This window comes from Dioscorea cayenensis, chromosome 10 (genome assembly GCF_009730915.1).
Source record: "Dioscorea cayenensis subsp. rotundata cultivar TDr96_F1 chromosome 10, TDr96_F1_v2_PseudoChromosome.rev07_lg8_w22 25.fasta, whole genome shotgun sequence".
Lineage (NCBI taxonomy): Eukaryota > Viridiplantae > Streptophyta > Magnoliopsida > Dioscoreales > Dioscoreaceae > Dioscorea > Dioscorea cayenensis.
This window is the reverse complement of record NC_052480.1, coordinates 7,276,265-7,301,716: the sequence shown is the minus strand read 5'-3', so window position 1 is coordinate 7,301,716 and position 25,452 is coordinate 7,276,265.

The following is a 25,452-nucleotide window of genomic DNA, read 5'->3' as shown; positions in this document are numbered from 1 at the left end:
TGGAAATGAGAATAGCTTGGAGGAAGATTCCAAAAATGATGATGATGACAATGAAAATGAAGATAGTTGTGAAGATGATGATGATTGAAGATTTAAATGTTTTGAATGTTTCCAATTCTTATTGGATTTCATTTTTCAAACTTTTATCAAGTTTATGTTTTGTAAAAGTTTATAACACTTAATTCTTCACACTTATTTAGTTTCATGTTTTGAACTTTTGTTATGTCATTGTTTTGTAGAATCTTATAATACTTAATTTTGTTAGACATGAATCGATATTAACCTATAGGTTCATATGTTAAATTGAATCAATGTTGTGGTAAATGAGTTTGTTGTGTATGAGCTTGTTGTTATATAATTTAAATTATATTGAAATATAGGATTTGAATTAATTAGGTGTATGGTATCCATTTTTCCATATAGCATTTGCTACGACTTGGTCACAAAAAGATTTATTTGGATGGACATACAAAAATATTCATTTGCAACCAATACTGATTGGTCACAAATAACACTTATTTGTGACAATATAAAGTTAGTCGCAAATAATAAGTTGTTACAACGACATATTCTTTGTTGCAAATAATACCTTTTGTGAAGGCTTACACTTTGTTGTAAATACTATTTTTGGCGACGGCTTAATCGTTGTTGCAAATAATACCTTTTGCAACGGCATACTCTTTGTTGCAAATAATATCTTTTGCGACGATCAATATGTTATTGAAAATAACACTAATTGCGACAACTAGTTGTCGTTGCAAAATCATTTCATCTCCTTAATTCGTCGCATTATTAATGTTTTCATAACTAGATTTTAAACTGTTTGTGACGGCTTCATGTTGTAGCAAAAAATAGTTTTTACGACGGTTGGTTGCAATAACTATTTTTTGCGATGGAAGAAGATACAACGACATGCGACAGCCAAATGGCGTCGCAAAAAAATTTTTGTGACGACATTTAATTTTTTGCGACGGTAACTGGTCATAGCAAAAAGTAGTTTCTCTTGTAGTGTGTTTCCATTAGCAACATGAATATGTTCTGAGCCATGATAGGGAAGGACATTTTTTTTAGCAAACTTAGTGGAACCAGTCATATGATTTGATGCGCTAAAATCAACAAGCCAAGAGTTTGATAAAGAATTATTGTTACTTGAGAGGGCTGAAATTAACATCTGTTACACCGTTTCAAGAGTAAGAGTAGTTGATTGAGCATTCTAATTGATTGCTGAAATAGTTGAAGGCCCAGTTTGAATCTGATAAGTGGAAAAATTGCTAATATTTTCTAGAAAAGCACTGGTCTTGCAATTTTGTGGGCACATTGAACAATCTTTGATGATATATGTTCTTGCCTTTTGCAATAGTTGCAAAATTTCTTGGTACAATTTGTAGCAATATGCCCATAATTCTTGCAACTGAAACACTGAACCTTACTGATGTCTCTACCCTTGCTTTTTCCTTGAGATGAAAATGCCACATGTGCTGCAGAAATTTTCTCCTGTTCAAGGGTGGTTTGTGTAAGTAGACATTGCTCTTCACAAAGCAATCATTGAAGCACACATCCAAGCTGGGAGGAGGATGGCGATTCATAAAATTAGAATGAGCATTCTCAAAGTCTGATCATAGTTTCATCAAAAATTAATCTCGCTTGCTAATCTCATAAACTGTCAATACATCTGCAAGGGAATCTCTAGGAACTGTAGCACAAACTATATCAAAAAATTCAACCCATAAATTTTGAAAACCAAAAAAATAATCCTGAATAGATAGACTCCCTTGTGTATAACTTGCAATCTCACACTAAAATTGAAATCTCCTGGCTGAATAAGTTTGATTATAAAGCTTTTTCAAACATTCCCAGATTGTCTGAGCAGTTTTATAAGGACACTAATCAAGAATTATTTGAGAATCACATGACCCAATAATCCAAGGCATCATCCTAGCAACTTTTATCCTCCATTGAGCCAATTGCGTAACAACTGTTGGGGTTGGATCAGTGCCATCAATATGTCTCCACAACTCTTTTCTAGTAACATATAATCAAAATTGAAATTCCCATGCTGGATAGTTCTTTCCTGTAAATTTTACACAAATTCATAATTGTTACTTGCCATTTCAGCACACTATAATCTAGAATTAGCACAAAAAAATGGAGATAAGTTCCCCAAAATGACTAAAAGAAGAAGATTACTAGAATGTTAGCTTACTACCCTCCTAAACTTGATCTGCAACCTCAGCTATAAAAGTCACACCAATGAAACTTGAAATATGCAATGGCCTACAACTCTAATGACACCAAGAACAACCACGAGTTCCAAACCTCTAGAAACTGAGCTCTGATACCATGATAAAATTTGCTTTGATTTAAACTATCCCCTTCACTTTTGATTTCCATTCAATAAATAGGTGAATATACAACAATCATAGGCTGATTCTTAGTGACCTAGTAGATTTCTCTCTATCTATAGCTAATCAATCTAAGGCTGAATCTTAGTGACCTAGTTGATTTCTCTCTATCTACAACTAATCAATCTAAGGCTGATTCTTAGTGATCTAGGCTGGTTTCTCTAATCAATCTAATTATGTAGACATTTTGGGGTGCTTATCTACATTTTTTTGGTGTTGATTCTGGATTATTGTGTTCTGAAATGGCTAGTACCATTCTTAATGGGATCCATTTGTCTAGAAATAGAAACATTAGAAATTTGGCAATAGATATTTAAATAAATAAATTGGAAGCACTTTCTTAAAACTTAATAGATGAACACCCTTAACCTTACTCACTGATAAATATTCAACATCACCAGCAACCATTCTAGCTTAAAAAAAATTCAAATATCATATCACAGACAAAATGGGTTACCTGCCCTCTATTAGTTTGTAGAACAACAGATATAGAAGTAATGTCTACAAAAGACTGGGTTATAAGGAATATATCCACATAAACCTGCAGGAGGACATAAAGATAATGTCTTTAACATAATTCGAGATGACATGCAAGTAAAATTTTTCCCAGGCCTAAATGGAAATAATTATTTAAAGATCTACTTCAAAAGTATGGGTTTTACTGAAAAACTTTAGAAGCATATGTGTATGATTATCTCACATGAAAAACTTTAGAAGTCTTGTTTGCAGGCTGTTGAAGTTTATGTACATCCTAAAAATCAAGTGAGAGAGTTAGAAAAATATTCCATTAATAATTATATATGCTAAAGCAATATCCTCTATGATCTCATTTGCTAATTAAATTAGTTTTCCAATGTTTACAATAAGAACAACAAGCAAAATAACAAAGTAGAAGATTCTAGAAAACACAAAGGTTAAGATAACAAGACCAACAACATAAGAAATTCTAGAAAAATGAGATTGCAATTTCGGGCCGTATCCGTTTGGTAAAATAATTAATGGCCACCTAATATTCATTCTCGAGTCACCGATATTAAATAAATAACCTCTATTATTCTGGCTCGGGTTATCGAGGGAAAATAAAAGACCTCTGGCATCCATAGTGAATTTTGAGGCATAGGCTTAAATTTGTTACACTCCGCTTTGACTTTTGATTTTGATTTTCTTCAATTGCACTATTTATGTATTTTTGATTTCTAGGTATATCACAAACATTTATTATCCTGCCTTGAAGTAACTGCATTTTTGAGATCACATTTTTGGGTTTCAAATTTTGATGAATGACATATTTGGAAAAAATTCTTTCATTAGAATATTATACTCTGTATTTTGTTTAAATTATGATTTCAAAGACTTGTATTATTCTGAAAATCCGATATACTTGGAACATACTTATGTAATTTCTTGTTTAGTCTTACTATGCTTTTGAGACTTGTGCTCTTATTTGATGATTTACTATATTTCTGATTTACAACTTTGAAATCTGATAATTCTCTTGCCTATAATATTTTGGTTAACGATATTATTTGAGAACTATACCCCTAATGGACTATTTATTTTGTATTTGTTAAGCTCTATTTAGTCTAAGTTTGAAAGCTGAATTGCTTTCCAAATTTGAAATTGAGATTTATAAACCAAGTTGTTTTTTAAACAATTTCTAGATTATTTACTAAGTCTAGTGAGCTCATGGATTTGCTTTTAAATCTTTTTAGATCAAGAGTGGTAGACCGGTGTTGATCTTGAAAAACTGTCTATAGGTATTGTCTTGTTATGTTATAAAATTTGAGTTTTTGTCATTGTCTATTCTTGTATTCCTATAATTTTTGTATTTTGGATTTCTTGTACCATTAATAATAGATCATTTGACAAAATATATGTAAAACACTACATAGAAAGATAATTTCAAGGGAACAACTTTTGTATTGAAAGTAAGGATAAAAAACGACTCAATTTTACAGGAAAATTCATACAAGTGAGAGGAACCTTAGAAAAATAGTAAAAACTCATCATGAACACTAAAACAATACACCCAGAAAAACATATAACAAACTTCAGTGACCAGAACAAAATGGGCTAGCTGAGTCACGCTACTACGTGTTGGGTTCTAATGAATTCGACCTCTTAACTCTCTCCTTCCCTCGAACTAAAAACATTTCCTGGATGCTTCAATCTCAGACGTCCTTTCAAAGCACAATCCATGCCTTCTACCTCAAACTTAAACCACACAGTTTGATCAAACTCATCATAGCCATTCACATCTCCCTCTCATTCTTCAACAACTTCAACTACCTTTCAAATACCTGAAATGATACTATTACCCTTCCAATCCAAACTAATTCCACCAGGACAATCACAGCATCTTCTCTGCAATTTAGCTATCTTCAATCACATCTAACAATATACTGTTATTTATGCCAACAAAAAAATGATACAAAAAAAATGATACAAATTATTTATGCCAATGGTATATAATGTTTATTGTATATCTAGCATCTGAAGAGAATTCCTGTTGTGAATTATGTTTGAGATTGTAGAAATGAATTGTGAATTACTTGCATGAACAAACATCTGCCAAGGGTACTGTAGCACATGAAGATGGCAGGCGAATCTCTCCACTCTTAATCTTGGAATATTTGATTTCCTGATTGATAGGGATTTGATTTTATTTCCTTCTAAAAATTGGGTTGGTTTATGGAAAAGATATTTTGGGTTGATTTGTCATAAAAGGAAACATCTCGCTTTGTTTGCGTGGAGCTGGAATTATGTCATCACTTCCGGTACACCTAAGCACAATTAAGGTAGAAGAAATTGGAAACACCACCATACCAATTTATTTTAAAAATAAGCTTAAGTTAGCACGGGTTCGTGTAATTGATCCTTGATATACTTCCTTTTCTGTTCCAGCTAAAGTATTAATATTAATAGGTGGTGTAGTTGGCATAGGCGTGATATCCTCATCAAATATGCCTTGGAATAGGCTAATTGAGCGGTGATATGATTTGTGAGCATACTATAAAATTACAAAACAAATAGATTTTTTATATAAAATTTTTTGAATCTTTCAAAATTTAGATTGTATGGCTTTGTTTAAAACATAGTTGTAAGGGCTCAAGAGCAATTAATCATACTAGCTAAAAGCTTAACAGGAAAATGCTGTCACCAAAAACTTCAAAGTAAAATTGCAAATGAGTAAACCATAGCAGTGACTAAGGGTGTTTCCTCATGCAATCATTCAAAACTAAACTTGCAAGCATCAGATTTTCTCAACAAAACCATAAAAAAAGTAGTGAACATCCATATGAGGCAAATACTAGTGAATCTCTGAAACTGTGTAAACATGATGGAAATATACACTTTGGAAGAAGAGCTCTTGGAAAACTTGAGAATGTATCTAAGCATATTTTGCAAGGAAAAAACAATATACTGAAAATGGTTGTCATTAATATTCCATTAAACGCGTATCAAGGGATATTAGATTTGGTAGAAGAAGAGGTACTCCATAAGGAAAATCAATATGCTTTCTGGATACTTTCCAGATTTGTAATGGAAACCACTGGGAGACTCGTTTTTCTTTTTCAACAAGCTATCTCCAAAGAGAATATTTATTGGTAGATGTCGCTAATGTTTGCTTCATTTTATATATGCCATACATCAACAATATGAAAAATACATTGAAATTTGAAGCTTACTGGAAGATCAACAATAGCTTGGCTTATTGCACTGCAAGTAGCTGTTGTTGCCCTAGTCTGAATGCCATTTATTGAGACAGCAATTAGAAAGAAAAATATAGTAGGCATTGGACACAAAACCTACAGATGGATTGGATAATTAGCCAACAACCTTGAATAGCGAACGAATTATAAAACATACAAACTTTTCAGGAGACTAACATTTTAAGCCTTCAGGTCTCAGTTTTCAATCAACATGTGAACATGAAAACTAAAGAGAGAGTAGCCAAAAAATTTCTAGTATAGTCAAATGAACGTAGCAGTGTTTCAGTCAACAACCTAAAAATTGCAAGTGTTTAGCTTGAAAGAAATAAATTACCCAATTCTCTTTGCAGTCAAATCATAAAAATATGCAGAAAGTAATGCCTAAGATATTAGAAAACAAATCCACCAAAATAAGAGAAAAGGAAGTTGGTAAAACAATTAATTTGAACATCAAACAAGCCCAACTATAGAAAAATGAGACACAGATATACCTGGACCAAACAAGCTCATTGCCAAAAATTTCAAATATAATAAAATAAACATAGCCATGTTTTAGGTAGAAATTTGAAAGATGCACGTGTTAAACTTGAAGGAAATAAATTCTGGTTGAAAATTACTCTCTATGTAGTTGAGCTAATCAAAAATAGCCTAAGATAGTGGTAGTAGAGACAATAAAAATGCGTAAGATAGTGAGAAAAATTAATTTGAACACCAAACGAGCAGCGACCAATAAGGAGAGTAAGTTGGCTAGTCAAGGTAGCTACAGAAGCAATAGCACCAAGGCAAACTATGGTCTCAGACAGTCCAATTAGCGAAAGAAGCTAAAGCAGATGCATACAAACAAAGCAAAAAGTAGGAAGGAGAATCATCTATCCTTATTTAAACAAGGGAATTATTTTACATCAAAATAGATGCCATGCCCATCTCAAATATCTGTATTTTGAGAATTGACCAAAGTAATGAGGAAAATTATGGTAAAATATAGAACAGGTGACACATCTATTTAAAACACCTGTAAATTGAGATTTGAATAAGGAAATGAGGAAAAGTATGGTAGACTACAAAATTTGAGAAGTGTTATAACAAAGTTAAAGAACAATGGATAGTAGACCATGTATTCTTTAGTAGCATCAAATTCAACTATTCCTCGGCACAGTTCAGCTGTTTCATCAACATCACAGCATCTAGGATCCAAGCCTAGATTACAGTAATAATCCTGAGGAGTCTCATTCATGAATCCTGCAAAATATATGGCAGTAGGGTCAAAAGGAGCTGGAGTCTACCATTATTTAGATGAAATAAAACTAACTACACATGTTCACAGTAATTACATTAACATAGAATAATTTAAAAAAAAATCAAAATAAAATGAGATATGTCAAGGAAGAACAAAGGTAACCACCGTGGGATCGAAAATATACGTCTGGTATCATGTTTGTGAAAAAGACACTAGATGATACATCGAAGCACAAATATCATATTTGTTTTGTGTGGGTTCTTTCATTCCTAATAGAGGCAAGCCTCTATTATTAATTACAATAGATTAGAAATCTTAGAAACCTCCGATTAAGGGCCAAAGGTACAAGTAAGAGCAAGAAGATTTGCGAATTATAAAACCTGTTATTTTATTATATAAACATATTTATTACATCACTTATATATATATATATATATATATATTTATCATTGTCGTTGCCTGTGCCTTGTTACCGCGTTGCCTGCCGCATTGCCATTTTGAGACATATTTCATTACCGTCTCTTTTTTATAATTTTGGTCACTGTCTTGAAATGAATAGGCCACCACTGCCTGTGTCTTATCATCGCATTATATATCTTATTGCCACCTTGAGATAAATTGAACTACTATCTCGAGACCAGCATCCTGGTTGTTGCTTTGAGATTAGCAGCATGCTATCATTTCTAGATTTATTATTTGTTTATTTATTTATTTATTTAAATCTATTTCAGTCCACAATTATCATAGAGGATTTTTTATTTATTTGAGTATACATATATATTTAGGGATAGATATATATGTACCCATGTGTATGACAAGTGGGACCATTTTTTTATTATTATTATTATTATTTTTTTGAAAACCATTTTTATCAACTTGATCAATTAATGCTCATGCGTTCAAACCAATGCATGCTTCTTATTATTATTATTTATTTGTATTATTTGGTATTGCTAAGCACGTATGCATGCATACTCATTTTTTTTTATTATTATTTTTCTACTTCCTTTCCATGCACGTGAGAATGCATGCTTACTTTCTTTTTATTTTATATATGTGCATGCATACTTCTTAATTATATATATATTATTATTATTTTTATTCCACATCCTTTATATATACATATATATATAAATATTGGGATTCCTATTTCTAATGGCCACCGTGCTTCTTTGCCCAATAACATATGCATTTTATAGCTTATTCTGACACAAGTAACCATCAGATGGGTATACATCATAAAGTGAAAGCATGTATTGAAGTCAGATAACTCCAAGTTTCAGAGTGTAGATCAGACTAAGAACTGACCTACATGTTAATTCTTTTGCATACACTGGTGAATTTCGACGAACATTTGGAAAAAAAACACCATGTGCAAATTAAAACGCAGGTGCATTTATGCATTTATGTCAATACATGGGAATGCAGGCAATGATTATTCGCGAAAGCTGTGAAAATCACTGCAGTAAACCACTCTTCTTGCCCCATCCAATGGCCAAAATATAAACAATCACGTAGCTTCCGATGGTACCTAATGTCGTCTCCCAGAACTTGGCGTAAGGTGTGCTGTAGAGGTCAATGGTTATGTTCATTCCGAACACCACTACGACCACGACCCCTCGCCGTGATCACCGTGAGTTGCTCGCACTGAGCATGACTCCCATCTGAAGATGTCGGGTTCTGCTTTCTCATCGAGCATGATGTTGATGTAATCCTCAGTGTCATCAACATACTCTCGCAGAGTAGATAGCTTATTTAGGGTTCCATCTATCTGAACAAAGTAAGCTTCTAAGAGCATCTCCAGATCCTCAATATTAGGCTTGAAACCACATAAGCTGCAGACCCTCGCGGTGACACAAGATGGTATGGCGTGATTCCCCTAGTCATTGGTGATGACCTCAACGCAGTCGCTCTAACAAACGCCAAGGCACTCGCCACCGCTGGTTATATTCACCTTTGCCAACCATTTCTATTGCTTTTTTTGTCCTTCATGGCAAGATGATTCCGGTGCTCATCACACCACCAGAGAAGAAGGCGCAATAGCCGATTCCCAATGATCATCTCTATGTTTTTTTTGTAAGACCATGCACCCATGCCAGAAGAAAACCATCATAACACGCACTTGCAGTTGCACCCATTCACGAAAGAGGGTCTTCATCATTTTTTTTTTTGTTTTAGGGGAAAAAGTCAAGTGGGGATATTCAAGCCCCGCAATATCCACTACACTGCCGCCAGAGGAAGACTCTCAAGGCGAAGGTAGAGAAGACAAGTCATCTTTAATGCATGACTCTGACTGCATCGGTGGCGACAACAACAGCAAGTCGGTGGCGGCGACAGCAACAAGTTTGTGGTGAAAGCAGCGGCAAGCAGCAACAACAGCGAGCAGTAGTAGAGTCGAACGGCATGCTTGGTGGCATTATTTCAGCCCCTAAAGCATGCCCCGGCGATGAGCAGCAGCAATGAGCAATGGCAGCGGCAACGGCGATGAGAGGCGGGCGATTTTTTATTTTTTTTTGCTCAGCCTTTTCTGAATTTTTTTCAAACTTCTTCTCCAATCCCCCACTTTGCCGGTCCCTCCTCTCTTTGAAAGAAAAAAATTGGTCCTTATCCTCTCCACTTAACTCCCCTATCAAACTTTTTTTTTTTTTTAAATCAATAAAAATTTTGTTTGCCTCTCAAATCAACCTTTTTTAATTAAGAAACTTTAAAATTCGAACTTAAAATTTTTTAATTAAGAAACTTTAAAATTCGAATTTAAATTTTTTTAATTAATTAATTTTTTTAATCAACCTTTTTTTAATTTATTATTATTATTATTATTTTTTTTTTAAAATCAATAAAAATTTTGTTTGCCTCTCAAATCGCCCCGAGATCCTTTCTCATGAAATATGAAATTTAGGATTGCCTCGGGATGTGTGTTTGGTCTATCCTAAGATTTGAGATTGCCTCGAGATAAGTGACCTCAGGGGTAATCTTGTAAATTTTGCATTTATGCCTCGAGATAAGTTTCTCAGGAATTTTTTTTTTTGTAATTTTGTATTTATGCCTCGAGATATGTTCTCGGGGGTAATTTTGTAATTTGCATTTTCTATTTACCATGGAATTTGCATTCTAGTCCAAGACAACCAAATAATCAATTAAGATTGAGATTAGGACTTTTAAATTTTAATTCTAAATATATCTATGATTAGGATATATTAGAATTTAAATTAAATTGGAATTTGGTTTCCATTAGGACATTGAGTTTTATTAGGACATGCATTATATTATCTATATAAACAACCACATTATTAAAATAATATATATGTAACATTGGAACTAGCAAAGAGATATCAAACTTATACAAGAACTTTGGTGTCCACATAAAATGATCTAAGGTGCCTGTACTGAGAGAAGTGCAATGTCGAACAACCTTACCAGTTTGCCAAGTGATCGCTTCCATACCACATTGGCATGGACCACAAAATCAGCAAAATATATCATAAAGCATCAGGATCTCATGATTTGTAAGTTCAATAGTGCAGGTTTAGACATGCCTATTTTAGATGTTGGGATTGTAAAGATTTTTCTCAATTGCGCTGACGAAGCTTGGTAGATCTTATGCCTTCAGTGATTACACATCTGGGTTGAAGATTTAAATTAAAATATAGAACTTCTCCAAGTCCAGTGTAAGAAATTCTTATCATACAAATATAAGCGTGATTCACTTGCAGATTGTAATGAGAGGGAACCACCAAAACATGATATAAACAAGACATAGTGTGTAAACCGCAGTTGAGCATTATGAAATAAGGCAAAACATTAAGTAGCAAACAGTGTAAGCCTATTAAGGTTGGGAAGGATTTCAAAGTAGTTAGGTTAATAGAGATGAGAGAAAGAGAGGCATTCTACTCTAGAATATAACTCTCTTACATAGATGCTCTCTCTAATGAGAGATTTAAAAGCAAAACAAGACAATACACTAATAAAGGCTCACACACAACCCAAAGCATGCATGGAACAATGACATGAGCACATGCAAACTTAGTACAAAACAATACGTCTTTTCATGCACACAAAACATGATAAGATAAGACTAGGCATTCTCTTTCTTGTTACTACTTTAAACTAAACTGACCAACTAGAGAAAGTCTTCACCAAACTAGGCTTTCTCATCTCCCCATGTGGCTTTGAGTTACTCATTAACAAAGCCCACACAAGAAAATTTTAAAACTAACATGTAAAGACAAACAATAAGTATTAGGGCATGAGCCATGCTCCCATGACAACAAGCAATGCTTTTTGAAGGCAGAGATCAGGTTTAAAAAACATAGTTTCATAACCTGTGACCATTGATGCATACAACATAAGTTGCAAATAAACAACCTTCCTTGGTCAATAAATATCATGACAGGATTGATGTAAGCTTTGCAACAAGAACATCTTGAATTCCATTTTCCCCATAATCGACAACCTACCAAAAACAACAACAATTGGAAATCAATACACACACAAACAAACATATTAGATAGTGATAGACAGTATATGAAAGAGTAACTTGTAGAACATAATATAGAAGAGATTGTCTTGAGAATTTTCTATAAGTGAAAAATGTGAGAAAATTCATTTTTAGTATGCGAGCTGGCACCTTAATTTTAAAGCTTAACTTAGATCTAAAAAATGTAATAAAAAATTTAACTATATGGATTAGGTTAGCTCAGATATACATAACCATCCCTCTAATTAGGGACTAGGCCTCCACCCATATAAAAACTATTTTAATATTAATGGTAGAAAATAGAACATATCGTGCACTCTTGATCATTTCCCAAATAAAATAAAACTAAACATAGTAGGCTTATCCAAAAATCTTGTTCAAAACCTAAAACTTAGGCTAGGCTTTCAAGCCAAACAAGATAAGACTAGCATATTGATAGCCAATCTACATATACATGTACATGGATCAAGAAGAAGACAACACATAGAAACTCAAATATTTTACAATATTTAAGTTTTAAGTTGATTGTAGCTTTGCTTTTGGATCCCACCAAAAGAACTTTTGAACGCATAAGCAGTATTAATTACAATATTTTTCACTTGGCATTATCTAATGAATGCACTCCCTAAAAGACAGCAAGAATAAATTTCCCATGAGTGCAATTAAATAAACAATCTGATGTGGTCAGAGGAACAAATAAGAATTCATGAAATGCCCAGATCAAGCAAAATTAAATGATTATCTACATCAAGCACTGTCCCGATTTGGCCAACTTGGCCAACTTCAAATCAATTTGACTGAATCTAATCCAATCCATATTTATCACGTAACAAAATTCAAATTAACAACAACAAGAGTAAGAAGTTACAAATTTGCAAAACATTAATACAAACCCAACAACTAAAGTAAAATCAACACTTTTAGCAAAACTTACATTGTCATGTGCTGAAGAGAAAGCATTGATCGTGCATACTTTCCTCAATGATTCACTTTCAATAAATTTTTGAGTCTAGACTTCAATTAATCTTTATAAACAATTGCTTCAACAAACTCACAACAATTTCATCTTTTATTTTATATGTTATGTCAGTATCATGTTATCAATGATTCACCATTCTTGATTTTGCTAGTAGATTTTCCTAGTAGATTTTTGGGCCTTGGCTTGAATTTAATTGCAAATCTGTATAAATAATTGCTTTAAAAACTTCATCTATAGTAGTTTGATCTTTTATTTTATTTGTTATATCATCTCCACCCGGATCACTAGGCAGTCTGCACACGAAATCAGGTATCCTGCCACCTAAGAACTATACAGTGCCTTAATAACCTTGAGAAACTGTTCCAGGAGAACATTATAAATAAAGTTATCAAATCAAATCAAATAACCATTAAATATGTCTCAACACTCAGTGGATGGATGGATAAGATCCAAACTCACAAAAATGTCTAATATAAAATCACTCCATAAAATTAAGATAGGAACAAAAGAAAGGAAAAATGACAAAAGAAGGCTAAGACGGCATTTATCTCCTTTTGCTTAACTGTGAGTGGTTACCAAGAACTAACAACATAAGAAACTACCATGTGGAAAAGACACATAGAATGGCACTTCCAACATACTCTTTCCTTTTCTCTATCAGGAATTTTTATCCCACTCTCAAGTATACAGTTAGATAAGATCTAATCACTTAGTTTGAGCCCCCGAATTCAACAGACAAGTTTGAATTCCATATTAAATGGCTCAAACTTAGCATCCATAATAGAACTAGATGCCTAGGTTAAAGCCTTGTTCATCACTGGCATTTAAAACTTTAATGGGAGCCAAGATGATGATAGCTATATGTGATGTTCTTTTAGAACCATCTGCTATAGAATGCTCTCAAACGCACCAGAAAATAATTAAGATTGACAATAGCTAATCACTAAGCACTACACCAAAAGTTGCTTTTAAGGCGGTTTTCAAGCCCTTATAGAGGCGGTTTTAACTGCCTCTATAGGAATAGTGTTAAATTTTTAACGCGCCTCTAAATCGCCTTGTATCAAGTCAGCTCTACACTTTATAGCCGATTTGTACCAACCATTGGGATGAGTTTATCTACAGAAGCTCATTTTAATAAAGAGAGTAAAGGCGGTTTTAACCACTTTATAAGTGGTAGAGGCAGTTATAACCGCCGCTACTAATTTTCATCACTCCTTTAGAGGTGGTTATAACTGCCTCTAGCTAATAATTTCTTATCCCTTCTCACTAGTTTTAGAAGTGGTTATAACTACTATAGCTAATAATTTCTTAACCCTTTCCAATAGTTTTAGAGGTGGTTATAACCGGCTCTATAGCTATTAAGTTTTCATCACTCCTCTATAGTTTTAAAGGTGGTTATAACCACTTATAACCACCTCTATACAAAATAATTTTCATCACTTTTTAAAAGTTTTAGAGGCGGTTATAACTGCCTTTATTGCTAATAATTTCTTACATATTCATACTTTTGGAGGCGGTTATAACACCTCTAAATTTGTTCATTAATTAAATTGAATTTAATTTGAAATTAATTTTCATATTAATAATAATTAAATTTGTTTAAGTTGTAAATCAAAAACATAAATCTTTCAATACATTCATAAGCAGCCTAAATTCAATTTCATTGATTTTTATTGACAAAAAACGAGCTCAAGTGCAATGTATTTTTATTAATAACAAAATGGAAAGATTTTACACTATTTGTCTACTTTTATTACAAAATATTTTTTGACTTAATTACACAAAGTAAAAAGCTTCATGTATCCTCTTCATCTTCAACCCTCTCAATCTTTACCATAAATTCTCCTACATACGTAAACAAACATTATCAAATAAAGAGTTATAATTGTAATTAAAATCCATACCATGCATAATTTGAAATATAATTCGACCATGCCTATAACAAAATGTTTGCATTTCATTCTTTCCCAAACCGAAAGTTGAGAGTTTAAATCCATGACCATACCAAAAAACACCGAGAGAGGCAGATCAAAGTTTGGTATGCATATACATGGAAGTACAAGGTTAAAACTAGAAAGGGTATGCTCTATAATTTAGTAACATACATGATACGTATACAAGCAAAATGAATAAATGAATAAATGAATAAATAAATAAGCAGTAACTTATTGGAGATTTTAAATACAAGCAATAGTTTTGTTTAACATTATCATTGGCCTCAATTAATTTGACATAAGACTACTTGTAAGGATTATTTATATACTATCCTTCCAAAATTGATACACTTTTGCTGTCATAGCAATTTCTAAATCGGCAATATCAACCGAGGGTAATAAATCTTAAAGAAGCACCACTCACCTATTATATCACAGTTTTTTTATGCCTACTACTGTAGCATTTCAGCCCAACATTGTAGCACTTACTTGGTATTGTAGCATACCAAGAACTTGTTTAAAATCTCAGATTTCCCTTTCCATTTCACCTCCATCCTTGAGCTGAGAACCCTAGCTTCTCCTCCATTCATCCTCTCCCGGCTTTTGAATGATTAAAGGTAAATAAATCCTTTAATTTCCTTTAGGTTTAAATTATCTCTTTGCTTATTTTGTTGATCTTAACCCTAGGTTGGTCTCCATCTCCTCTCTTTTGTTTTCCTAAATCCATTGAAGTGACAAGGATATGAGGAAGAAAGATGAGTGGGCTAACTGAATTTCCTTTTGATCTATTTTAACTTTTTCATCATGTATTTGCTTGATTAGGTGTTGTTTTGATGTGATTGATTATATTGGAATTTTGGTTAGCTTTTGATGGAGTATCATAATATGTTTAAATGAGAGATTTTCATGAATGTATTTGATGATTCTAGTGAAGTGCAAGGCTTGTATATATATGTTGACTCATTATTATCATATTTTCCAACTCATTTTGTTTTGCATAGTCAACTTGATAATTGTGGCATGTTGTTGATGAGGAAAACTAATGACCTTTGGGAGGGAGGTTTATCATGTTTGATGCAAAGAGAAATGTGTGAACCTTTTTCACTAGATATGGTGAATGGTTGATTTGGGTTGAGGAATAATGCTTGATGAATGATGTATGCAAACTGGTCATATTCTTGACTTGTGTGGAATTCATGAGATGGAATTTGGTTGATGCATGCAAAGTGTTTGATATAATGCATTTTAGGACAATATGTAAGCAATGACCAATTAATTGTTAGAATATGATGATATGAGTTTATGGATTGTTGGAGATGATGTTATGTGTGAGATTTTTGTATATTAATGTTAATGGCATGGGCATATATGCTTATATGAGGTGTGTATGAAATTGTTAATATAGATTGGTACATTGGTGAAAGAAGACATTATTTTCCCTACATATATTTTGAAATGGAAAATAGTCTTAGATTTGTGAAGAGTGTGTGCATCTTTATTTATGGATGTAAATTACAAGTGTTTGAGCATGTTGGCAAATGAAATTTGATTATGTGAGGTACTTATACTTATGTTTATGTTTATGTTTATGTTTATGTTTATGTTTATGTTTATGTTTTTTTTAATGTGTTATGATTATGTGAAGGAGTTAGAGAAAGGGGGAGAGATATATGCTCATAATAAAATGTAAGGTATTGATGAAAACTTATATGATGAGAATCAAAGCATGAATGTTCAAGAATGAAAATAATAATATGAGTTGATTTTGTATCTAGAGGAATGGGGTGGTATGAATCAAGGATTGAAGACATTTTAAGGGTGAGGTGTCATGACAATTATGCTCGGTAAAGAAATGAAAAGTTGGTGAGTTGCTTTGGTGTTATTGCATCTTGGATATTACAGGTGATCTTGAACTAATGTTAAATCATAATTGGGATAATTGCTTTATATAGCATACAATGGTTGATGTTGCATGATGTTTCAAGGTTAGTTTAATAATGGAGGGGGAAAACTCGGTTTATGTCTTTGAATTGATAACTTGTTTTAAATGGACAATTATGATAAGATGCATTATTGATAAAATTGAAATGATGGGGAAAACCATGTGTGTGGATTGGATATGTAATTATAGCTATTGCCAATGTAATACTCTCAATATGGAATTGTTGAGCATGCTAATGTATGGAAATAAAAGAGAGACATGATTGATGATATATGTATGCATGTGAGGAATTAATGGCCAACGCTACTGTAGCTATCACTGTTGCAAACCCGTCTGATTTACTTGCGTGTTGTCATTTATGGCCTTGGCATTGAGGTTAATTATGAGCTACTTATTATGATTGAAGTTTGATGGAAGGACTTTGATGTTCTAGCCTTTGTATTCTTATTTTTGTTATGGAATGATGGAAGTACTCCAATTAGTCTTTTTGTTTCCTTAATGTGGCTATTATCAAGGTTGTCAGACCCGGATCGGCCCGGCCGGTTGAACCAGAAAAACCGGGAACCGGCCATGTGGCTGGCCCGGGTATACCCCATTGAACCAGGTATGAAAAACCTGGTGTTAACCCGGTGATCGGGGCGGTTCTGCCGGGAACCGGTTGACCCGACCTGGTCAATCGGGTCACAATGTTTTTTTTACAATATTTAATAATTTATTATTATTTTCTCATTAAAAACCACAAAATCGTGTATATTTATTAATATTAATTTATAATTTATAATCAATAAATAGAACTACTATATATATATATATATATCATAAATATACCAACAAAAATTAACATTTAAAAATAAAATCTTTTAATATGTTATGTACATACTTTCTAAAATTTAAATTTATTAAAAAAATAAAACAATAAATGAGTGTAACTTTATTATAAAATATAAAAATAAAGTATTCTAATTAAATAAAAAAATATAAGAATTTAAAACGAAATAAAAACTCAATTGAGATATAAGAATTAGTGAATTAAATTGATTATTTATTTTAACAAAATCAGGTAATACACAAACAAATAAATAAATAATACCGAGAGAAGTTCGATAATTATATATTAATATATTAAATTTGCAAATATTTAAAAAAAGTAAAAATAAATGACATAATTACAAAACACTACTGTATATAAGATCATTTATCAATTTAAATATCAAATTTGAGTTGGTTTTTATATTATAATTATAGGTTTAATATTATATTTGCTAATTATTAATTATTATAATATTTTTTTTATATTTTATTATTGACCCCGGTTCAACTCCGGTTCGACCCGGTTGAACCCATTGACCCCTGACCCTTGCGCTTAGCCGGGTCATTGCCTGGGCCGGGTCTGACAACCTTGGCTATTATGTCCCTTGAACCTACATTCATATTATCATTGATCATACACTCAATATTTTATTTTATTCCTTATCCAGATTATTGCTATTGTTGATTATTTATTATCTTAAGAAATTTGTCTGGTTTTCTTCACTACAGTGGGATTCTGAAATTCTGTATTTCTGTTCGTGTGAGTATTTGCGAAAACTTTGCGAATACTCTGTATTTTGACTATGATGTTTTCTCTGAATGATTTATTGCATCATTTGCTTACCTTTTATATAATTTATTATTTTTATCTAGTTATTTGTCGCTAGAGTGAAACCTTGGAATTTATCAATATTTCTGAGTACACGTGAACTTGTGAAATTTAAAATTTTCTGAAATTATACTCTTCAAATATTCTGTATTTGAATGTTTTGCTCTCCAAATTAGAGATATGCAACCCTGTCAAGGGAAGGTAAACCTTGACCTTGTCGACAAAAAATCTGAAAAAATGAGACTGCATATTTGCACCGTATCCATTAGGTTTAATCAACGGCCATCTGATATTCAGTCTCTGGTCACCGAGGTTAAATAAATGACCTTTGTTATTCTGGCTCGGGTCACCGAGGGTAAACAAATGACCTTTAGCATCTATAGTGATTTTGGAGACATATACTGAAATCTGTTACTTTCTGCTTTGCTCTTTTAATTTTGATTATTTGCAAGGATACGAACGTTTTGTTGTGTCTTGAAGTTGTATTTCTGAGATTATATTCTTGGTTTTATATTTCTGTGATTGGCATGGAAGTATTCTTTTATTAAAATATTATACTCTGCATTTTGTTTAAATTATAATTTCGGAGATTTGTATTATTCTGAAAATTTGATATGATTGAAACACACTTCTAAATTTTCTGGGTGGAATAACTTTATGTTTTGGAAATGTTAAAATAACCATTTTTCATATTGCAGGTATTTTTGAGTTTCTTTGCTTGTTTTCACCCCACTTACTAGGTAACCGAGTTACTTAGCCTCTCTTCTTCTATTCTTTCATGTTCTTAATTCTTAGGTTGTTGTGTTTAAAACTAGTGATGCTCAACCAGTGCTAGGATGGATCCACTAGGGTTGTCATTTTCTTGAAATTTGTGAAAACCTGTATTTGTACTTTGGATTCTTGTATCTGTAAGTTTGTCTTGTATTTCTGTACCATTTTTTTATATATATTTTCTTTTTCCCTCCTTAGTTGGTTTGTTATAAGTTATCTGCTCTGAATCAGATTCTAAGGTCTTACAGGCTTATGGGGTTTATGCCCTGTGGGTAAGCGGCCTTTTGTCCGCACGCCGGGTCCGACGAGCTGGGTTCGGGGTGTGACATAACCCATTGGTCAAACTAAAATGAAAATTTTTTGCATTGCTATTCATAATTTAACATAGGCTTAACAATATCTCTAAGATAGACATAATTACTTACATGCCCAGCTTGTATTAATTGTGTGCCAGGTTTAATGATACACCAGAAACTAAGTTTATTAATCTTTGTTTCAAGTACCTATTTAGTCCACAAGTTGTACATCTTTATGAGTCACAAACTATAACAAATAACTACAGCTTGATTCCATTTTATCTTTGCTTATGAAACTATGGGCATTCAATAATAAAGTTAAAATACCAAAGGGTATGAGATTTTGAATGCCAAGAAAAGACAATTAGCAAAGGTACAACAAAGTTGTTGGAGAGTATAATCCATGAGCCATAGATGCTTTGTGTTAAATATATAAGGTTACCTTATGTATTAATATGATATTAGGCTAGTTTCTAGCTAATATAATATAGAAACATAAGGTAGCACTTTGAAGTTGCATCTAACTTTTAACAATGGAAGTGAGGGAAATGGATAGAACAGCTAAAGAAAAACAATGGCAACATGAAGGCTCTGTAGATTGCCTTTTATATATGTCCCAGGGTGGTTACACTCTTATAAAATATATAAAATTAAGAGCTTGATAAAAACTAAATAAGAACAAAAGACAATATAATATAAGATAAAGGACATAAGGTACAAGCCCTAAATAAAATATGACTGTACGTCCTTCACAATTTTCCTCTATATGGAAGCCCTACTCCAACCAACCAAGTTAGGTGAATGGCTTTACAAAATGGGAAGGCAACAATGCAATTTTATGAGAGAGTTTCAGTCCCTCTAATCACTTAGTACAAGTTTGCAGGTAGAGTAGGCAAATAACAGGCTGCTCACCAACAACATAGACCTGGCTTGAAATTCAATACAAGCAAGCTGAGATCAAGTCACCCAGCCAAGCTCAAAATTAATTTCAAACTGAGCTCAAACAAATAGTGACTCAAGTAGCTCATTGGCCTTATATACATAATTACATGATTGATGTGTATCCATCCATTTGTTTTTAATAACTATTTTCTTATTTGCATATCAGAATTTTGTTATATAAGTAGCGCTTACTTGTGAAATTGTATTAAAACCTTAAATTTATCTATTTGAGAATTTTTTTTTATCACTTAATGTTTAGTATATTAGGTTACAAATCAACCCTTAAACAAATTCCAGGCTCAAATATTTTGAATTTTGTTTTGAGCTAAACCAAGCTGGAAGTTAAGTAAAGCTTTGTTCATTAACATCCCTATTCACGGAACAAGAGAAAAAGGTTCAATTTGAAGAAATTTTACCTTGTAAAATATATCCTCAACTTCAGATTCCTGAATATCTCAAGGAAGGCTGCCTACATAGATTGTACGACATAATCGGCCACTCATGGTTGTGCTCAAAATGGATTATCTTGCAAACAAATGGGAAAAAGGCATGAAAGCATCCCAAATAAACAAAGCAAAAGTTGAACAATCAATTCTCAATCCAGAAAATCACCGTGTTTAAAAAATAAACCATGCCCTTTTAAGAGCCATACAAAACATAAAACCATGTATCAAACCAATTGGGGCAACAGAAAGTTATTCAGGTTATATCCATCAAAATTTATAGAAATCCTTCTTGACTTGTACTTTGTTTTTATATTGATTTGAATGTATTCCAAACACAAATTTCTAAAAAAATGCCTACAATTAGGCTACTTAATGTTGAATGTAATTGTAAGCTTATTTGGTCCAACAATTGAAACAATGCAAACTCGATTATTTAGGCAATATCAATCAAATTGCATGCTTCTTTTGATCCTTAGTTATATCGTTATATAAGTTCATCTTGGTAGTTGAATCATGGACAACAGTGCAGTATTATTTCCTAAGCCATAAAAATTTTGTTAGGATTAGAAATCCCACATGTGACACCTATTGAGTTGCCTCGGTCGGTGATGTTTAGAAACTAAAAAAGTAAACTATGGAAGTACGGCCACATGTGACACCAATTGGAGTTGCCTCAATAATTATATATTGTGTATGTATTGACATATTACAATAAACTGAGTGGATACATGAGGCTATTTTTTTAAAAAAAGAAAATTAGAATTCAATAAAAAAAGTAAGAACTTGCATGTTGTCTGGGCCCATGAATCCTTATTCACAGACCTATTTAATTGAGCCTATTGTTGTTTTGGCAATCAATCCGTTGCTTCCAATCTCATATATTAGACTAAATTGCTACATAAAACATTGGAAGAGCACAATACTGTCATAATGTTGTTCAACTCAGTTGGAAATCCAAATACTTAGCTAGTGTCAATAGCAAATACAAAACTGTAAATCAATAGCATGTTTCATCATTCTGTAAAGCCTTATTCAGAGACCTATTCAAGTGTAAAGGGAGAGGACACATTGCTTCCGGGTGCCACAGTAGGAGGATCTTGCTCATTAATGAAGAGGGCTAGTGGAAGTCCGAGAGTGAACCCGAAGATGATGGTGATGCAAATGATGAGCCAGCGGATGAAAGTGATTATGGCATTCAAGCTGATGTGGGATATTGCTTTATTTCCCGCCGTGTGCTTAGTGTCAATGTCGTCGAAGAGGAGAAGGGACAACGGCATAACATCTTCCACACTCACGGCACCATTAAGAACAAGGTATGCAAGATTGTTGTTGATAATGATAGCTATAATAACATTGCTAGTTCAGACTTGGTGGAGAGATTGGGGTTGAAGAAGCAGCATCACCCTAGTCCATACAAGATGCAGTGGCTCAATGATTGTGGATCTTTGCGTGTTAGCAACATTGCAACGGTTCAATTCTCTATTGGGAAGTACAATTATCAAGTGGAGTGTGATGTTGTCCCAATGCAAGCATGCAATTATTATTGGGACGCCCTTATTTGTTTGATCATGATGTCCATATTAGCAACCATGCTAACTGACTCACTTTCATGTACAAAGGGAAGCGCATTTCATTGCTTCCCATGACTCCAAAGGAAATATTGATGGATGATCTAAGAAAGAGAGATAGAGAGTGCGAAACACTTGAGTGAGAGCCACCATCATAGTGAGTGAGTGAATCCAAAGCCAAATAAAACCCCACAACTTAAATTAACCAAGCCCCAGGAAAAAGAGGGATTAATGATGATGGCTAGGAAAGGGGACATGAGGGCTTTGAGAGAACCCAATTCTAAGTTCTTTGTTCTCCTATACAAAGAAAATTTGCTAACTACTAATGATATACCCTCTACTTTGCCTATTCCTATTTTTGATCTTTTGTAGGCATATGTTCCATGATGAGGTCCCACCTGGGCTACCACCGAAGCGAGGAATTGAGCATTAAGTTGATTTGATACCAGGAGCACCATTGCCTAATCATCCACCTTACTGCACCAATCCGGAAGAGACAAAAGAAATCCAGCGTCAAATTCAAAAACTACTCGAAAAAGGTTATGTAAGGGAAAGTCTCTCTCCTTGTGCAGTCTCGATTATTTTAGTTCCTAAGAAAGATGGTCTTTGGAGAATGTGTGTACATTGTAGAGCCATTAACAACATAACTGTGAGGTGTAGACATCTCATACCTAGACGTGATGATATGCTTGATGAACTTAGTGGATCTGTTATCTTCTCGAAGACAGACTTGCGTAGTGGCTATCACCAAATTAGAATGAAAGAGGGTGATGAGTGGAAAATAGCATTTAAAACAAAATTTGGATTATATGAATGGTTAATCATGCCTTTTGGTTTAACAAATGCACCTAGTACTTTTATGAGATTGATGAACCATGTACTTAGAGCCTTCATATTAAAATTTGTGGTAGTCTACTTTGATGATATCTTAATTTTCAGTAAGTCTTTAGATGATCATATTGAACATTTATGTGATGTACTTGATGTTTTGAGAAAAGAACAACTGTATACTAACCTTTGCAAAGTGCACTTTTTCACCAACAAAGTTGTGTTTCTTGGATTTCTGGTTTCATCTCAGGGTATTGATGTAGATGAAGACAAGATCAAAGGAGTACGTGAATGGGCAACACCCCGAAACGTGAGCCAAGTGAGAAGGTTTCTAGGACTTGCAAGCTTTTACCGTCGGTTCGTGAAGGATTTCAGCACCATCGCTACCTCAATCAATGAATTAACAAAGAAAGAAGTTTTATTCAAATGGGGAGCAGCACAAGAAAAGACATTTTAAACATTAAAGATCAAATTGACAGCCGCACCACTACTAGCACTTCCTGACTTTGGTAAGACTTTTAAAATAAAATTTAATGCAAGTGGTATAGGTATTGGCGGAGTGCTTATGCAAGAAGGTAGGCCCTTGGGTTATTTTAGTGTGAAGTTAAGTGGTCCAACTCTCAATTATTTTGTTTATGATAAGGAATTGTATGCACTTGTGAGGGCTTTGGAAACTTGGCAACATTACTTATTTCCTAAAGAATTTGTGATACATTCTGAGTATGAATCATTGAGGAATCTTAAGGGTCAATTAAAACTAAACCGTAAACATGCAAAATGGAGTGAGTTCATCGAATCTTTTTCTTACATTGTCAAGTACAAGCAAGGGAAAGATAACCTTGTAGTTGATGCATTGTCTAGGCGCCATGCTTTGATGTCCCAACTAAATGCTAAAATTCTGGGTTTAGAAAGCATTAAAGAGTTATATACTAAAGATTAATATTTTGCTGAACCCAATTCTAAATGTAGTGCAGGAAAAGGTTAGAAAAAGTTTCATTTGTATGACTGTTTCTTGTTTTGAGCTAACAAATTGTGTATGCCAGATTGCTCTGTTCGCTTATTACTCTTGCTGGAAGCTCATGGAGGTGGTCTAATGGGCCACTTTGGTGTCAAGAAGATAGAAAATGTTCTGACCGACTACTTCTTTTGGCCAAAAATGAGGCCTGACATTGAGCGCTACGTGCAACGATGCGAGACGTGCCATAAAGCTAAGTCTTGTTTAAACCCTCTTATATTGTATACTCCCTTACCTATTCCTAGTGTACCGTGGGAAGATATTTCTATGGATTTTGTTCTTGGATTACCATGGACTAAGAGAGGAATGGATTCTATATTTGTGGTTGTTGATAGGTTTAGCAAGATGGCTCATTTTATTCCCCGTCATAAGAGCGATGATGCTTCACATGTTGCTGATCTATTTTTCAGGGAAGTGGTGTGACTACATGGTGTGCCACAAACCATTGTCTCATATCGTGATACCAAATTCTTGAGCTATTTTTGAAAAACCTTATTGGGGGAACTAGGAACCAAGCTATTATTCTCCACTATGTGTCGCACCCAGACAGATGGCCAAACAGAATTTGTGAACCGTACAGTATCCATGATATTAAGAACAATTTTAAAGAAGAATTTAGAGATGTGGGAGGAGTGTCTATCGCATGTCGAATTCGCATATAATAGGGTGATATATTCACCACTAAATTTTGCCCATTCAAAATTGTATATGGTTTTAAACCTACTGCCCTATCAATCTTTTACCTTTGCCCTTCCAGGAGAGTATGGTGTTAGTGCTACTTTTCAATGTTGCAGACCTTTCACCTTTCTTCGGTTCATCGAGTCGAGGATAAATTCTTTTCAAGAGGGGGAGGATGATGAGGACATCACTCCCATGCCAACTACACCACCTACGAATGGTAATACTTCAACTAGTATAGAAAAAGAAGCATATCAAGGACCACTTACACAAAACCGTGTTAAACAAATCCAATATTAGGTGAACGCTAACTTAAGCGTATTCTTAAATTATATTGAAATGGTGGTGTTTTCAATTTCTTCTACCATAATTGTACTTAGGTGTACTGGAAGTGAGGACGTAATTCAAGACTTAATCAAACAAGAGGATAAGAAGAGAAAAGCATTTAGAGCTACGCCACATATGGGGCCTCATATTCACATGCATGTTCAAGAAGAAAACTATGCCTATTTTCGCTGGCCCCCACACAAACAAAGGGAGATGTTTCCTTTTATGATAAATCAGCCCAAAATATCTCTTTCCTAA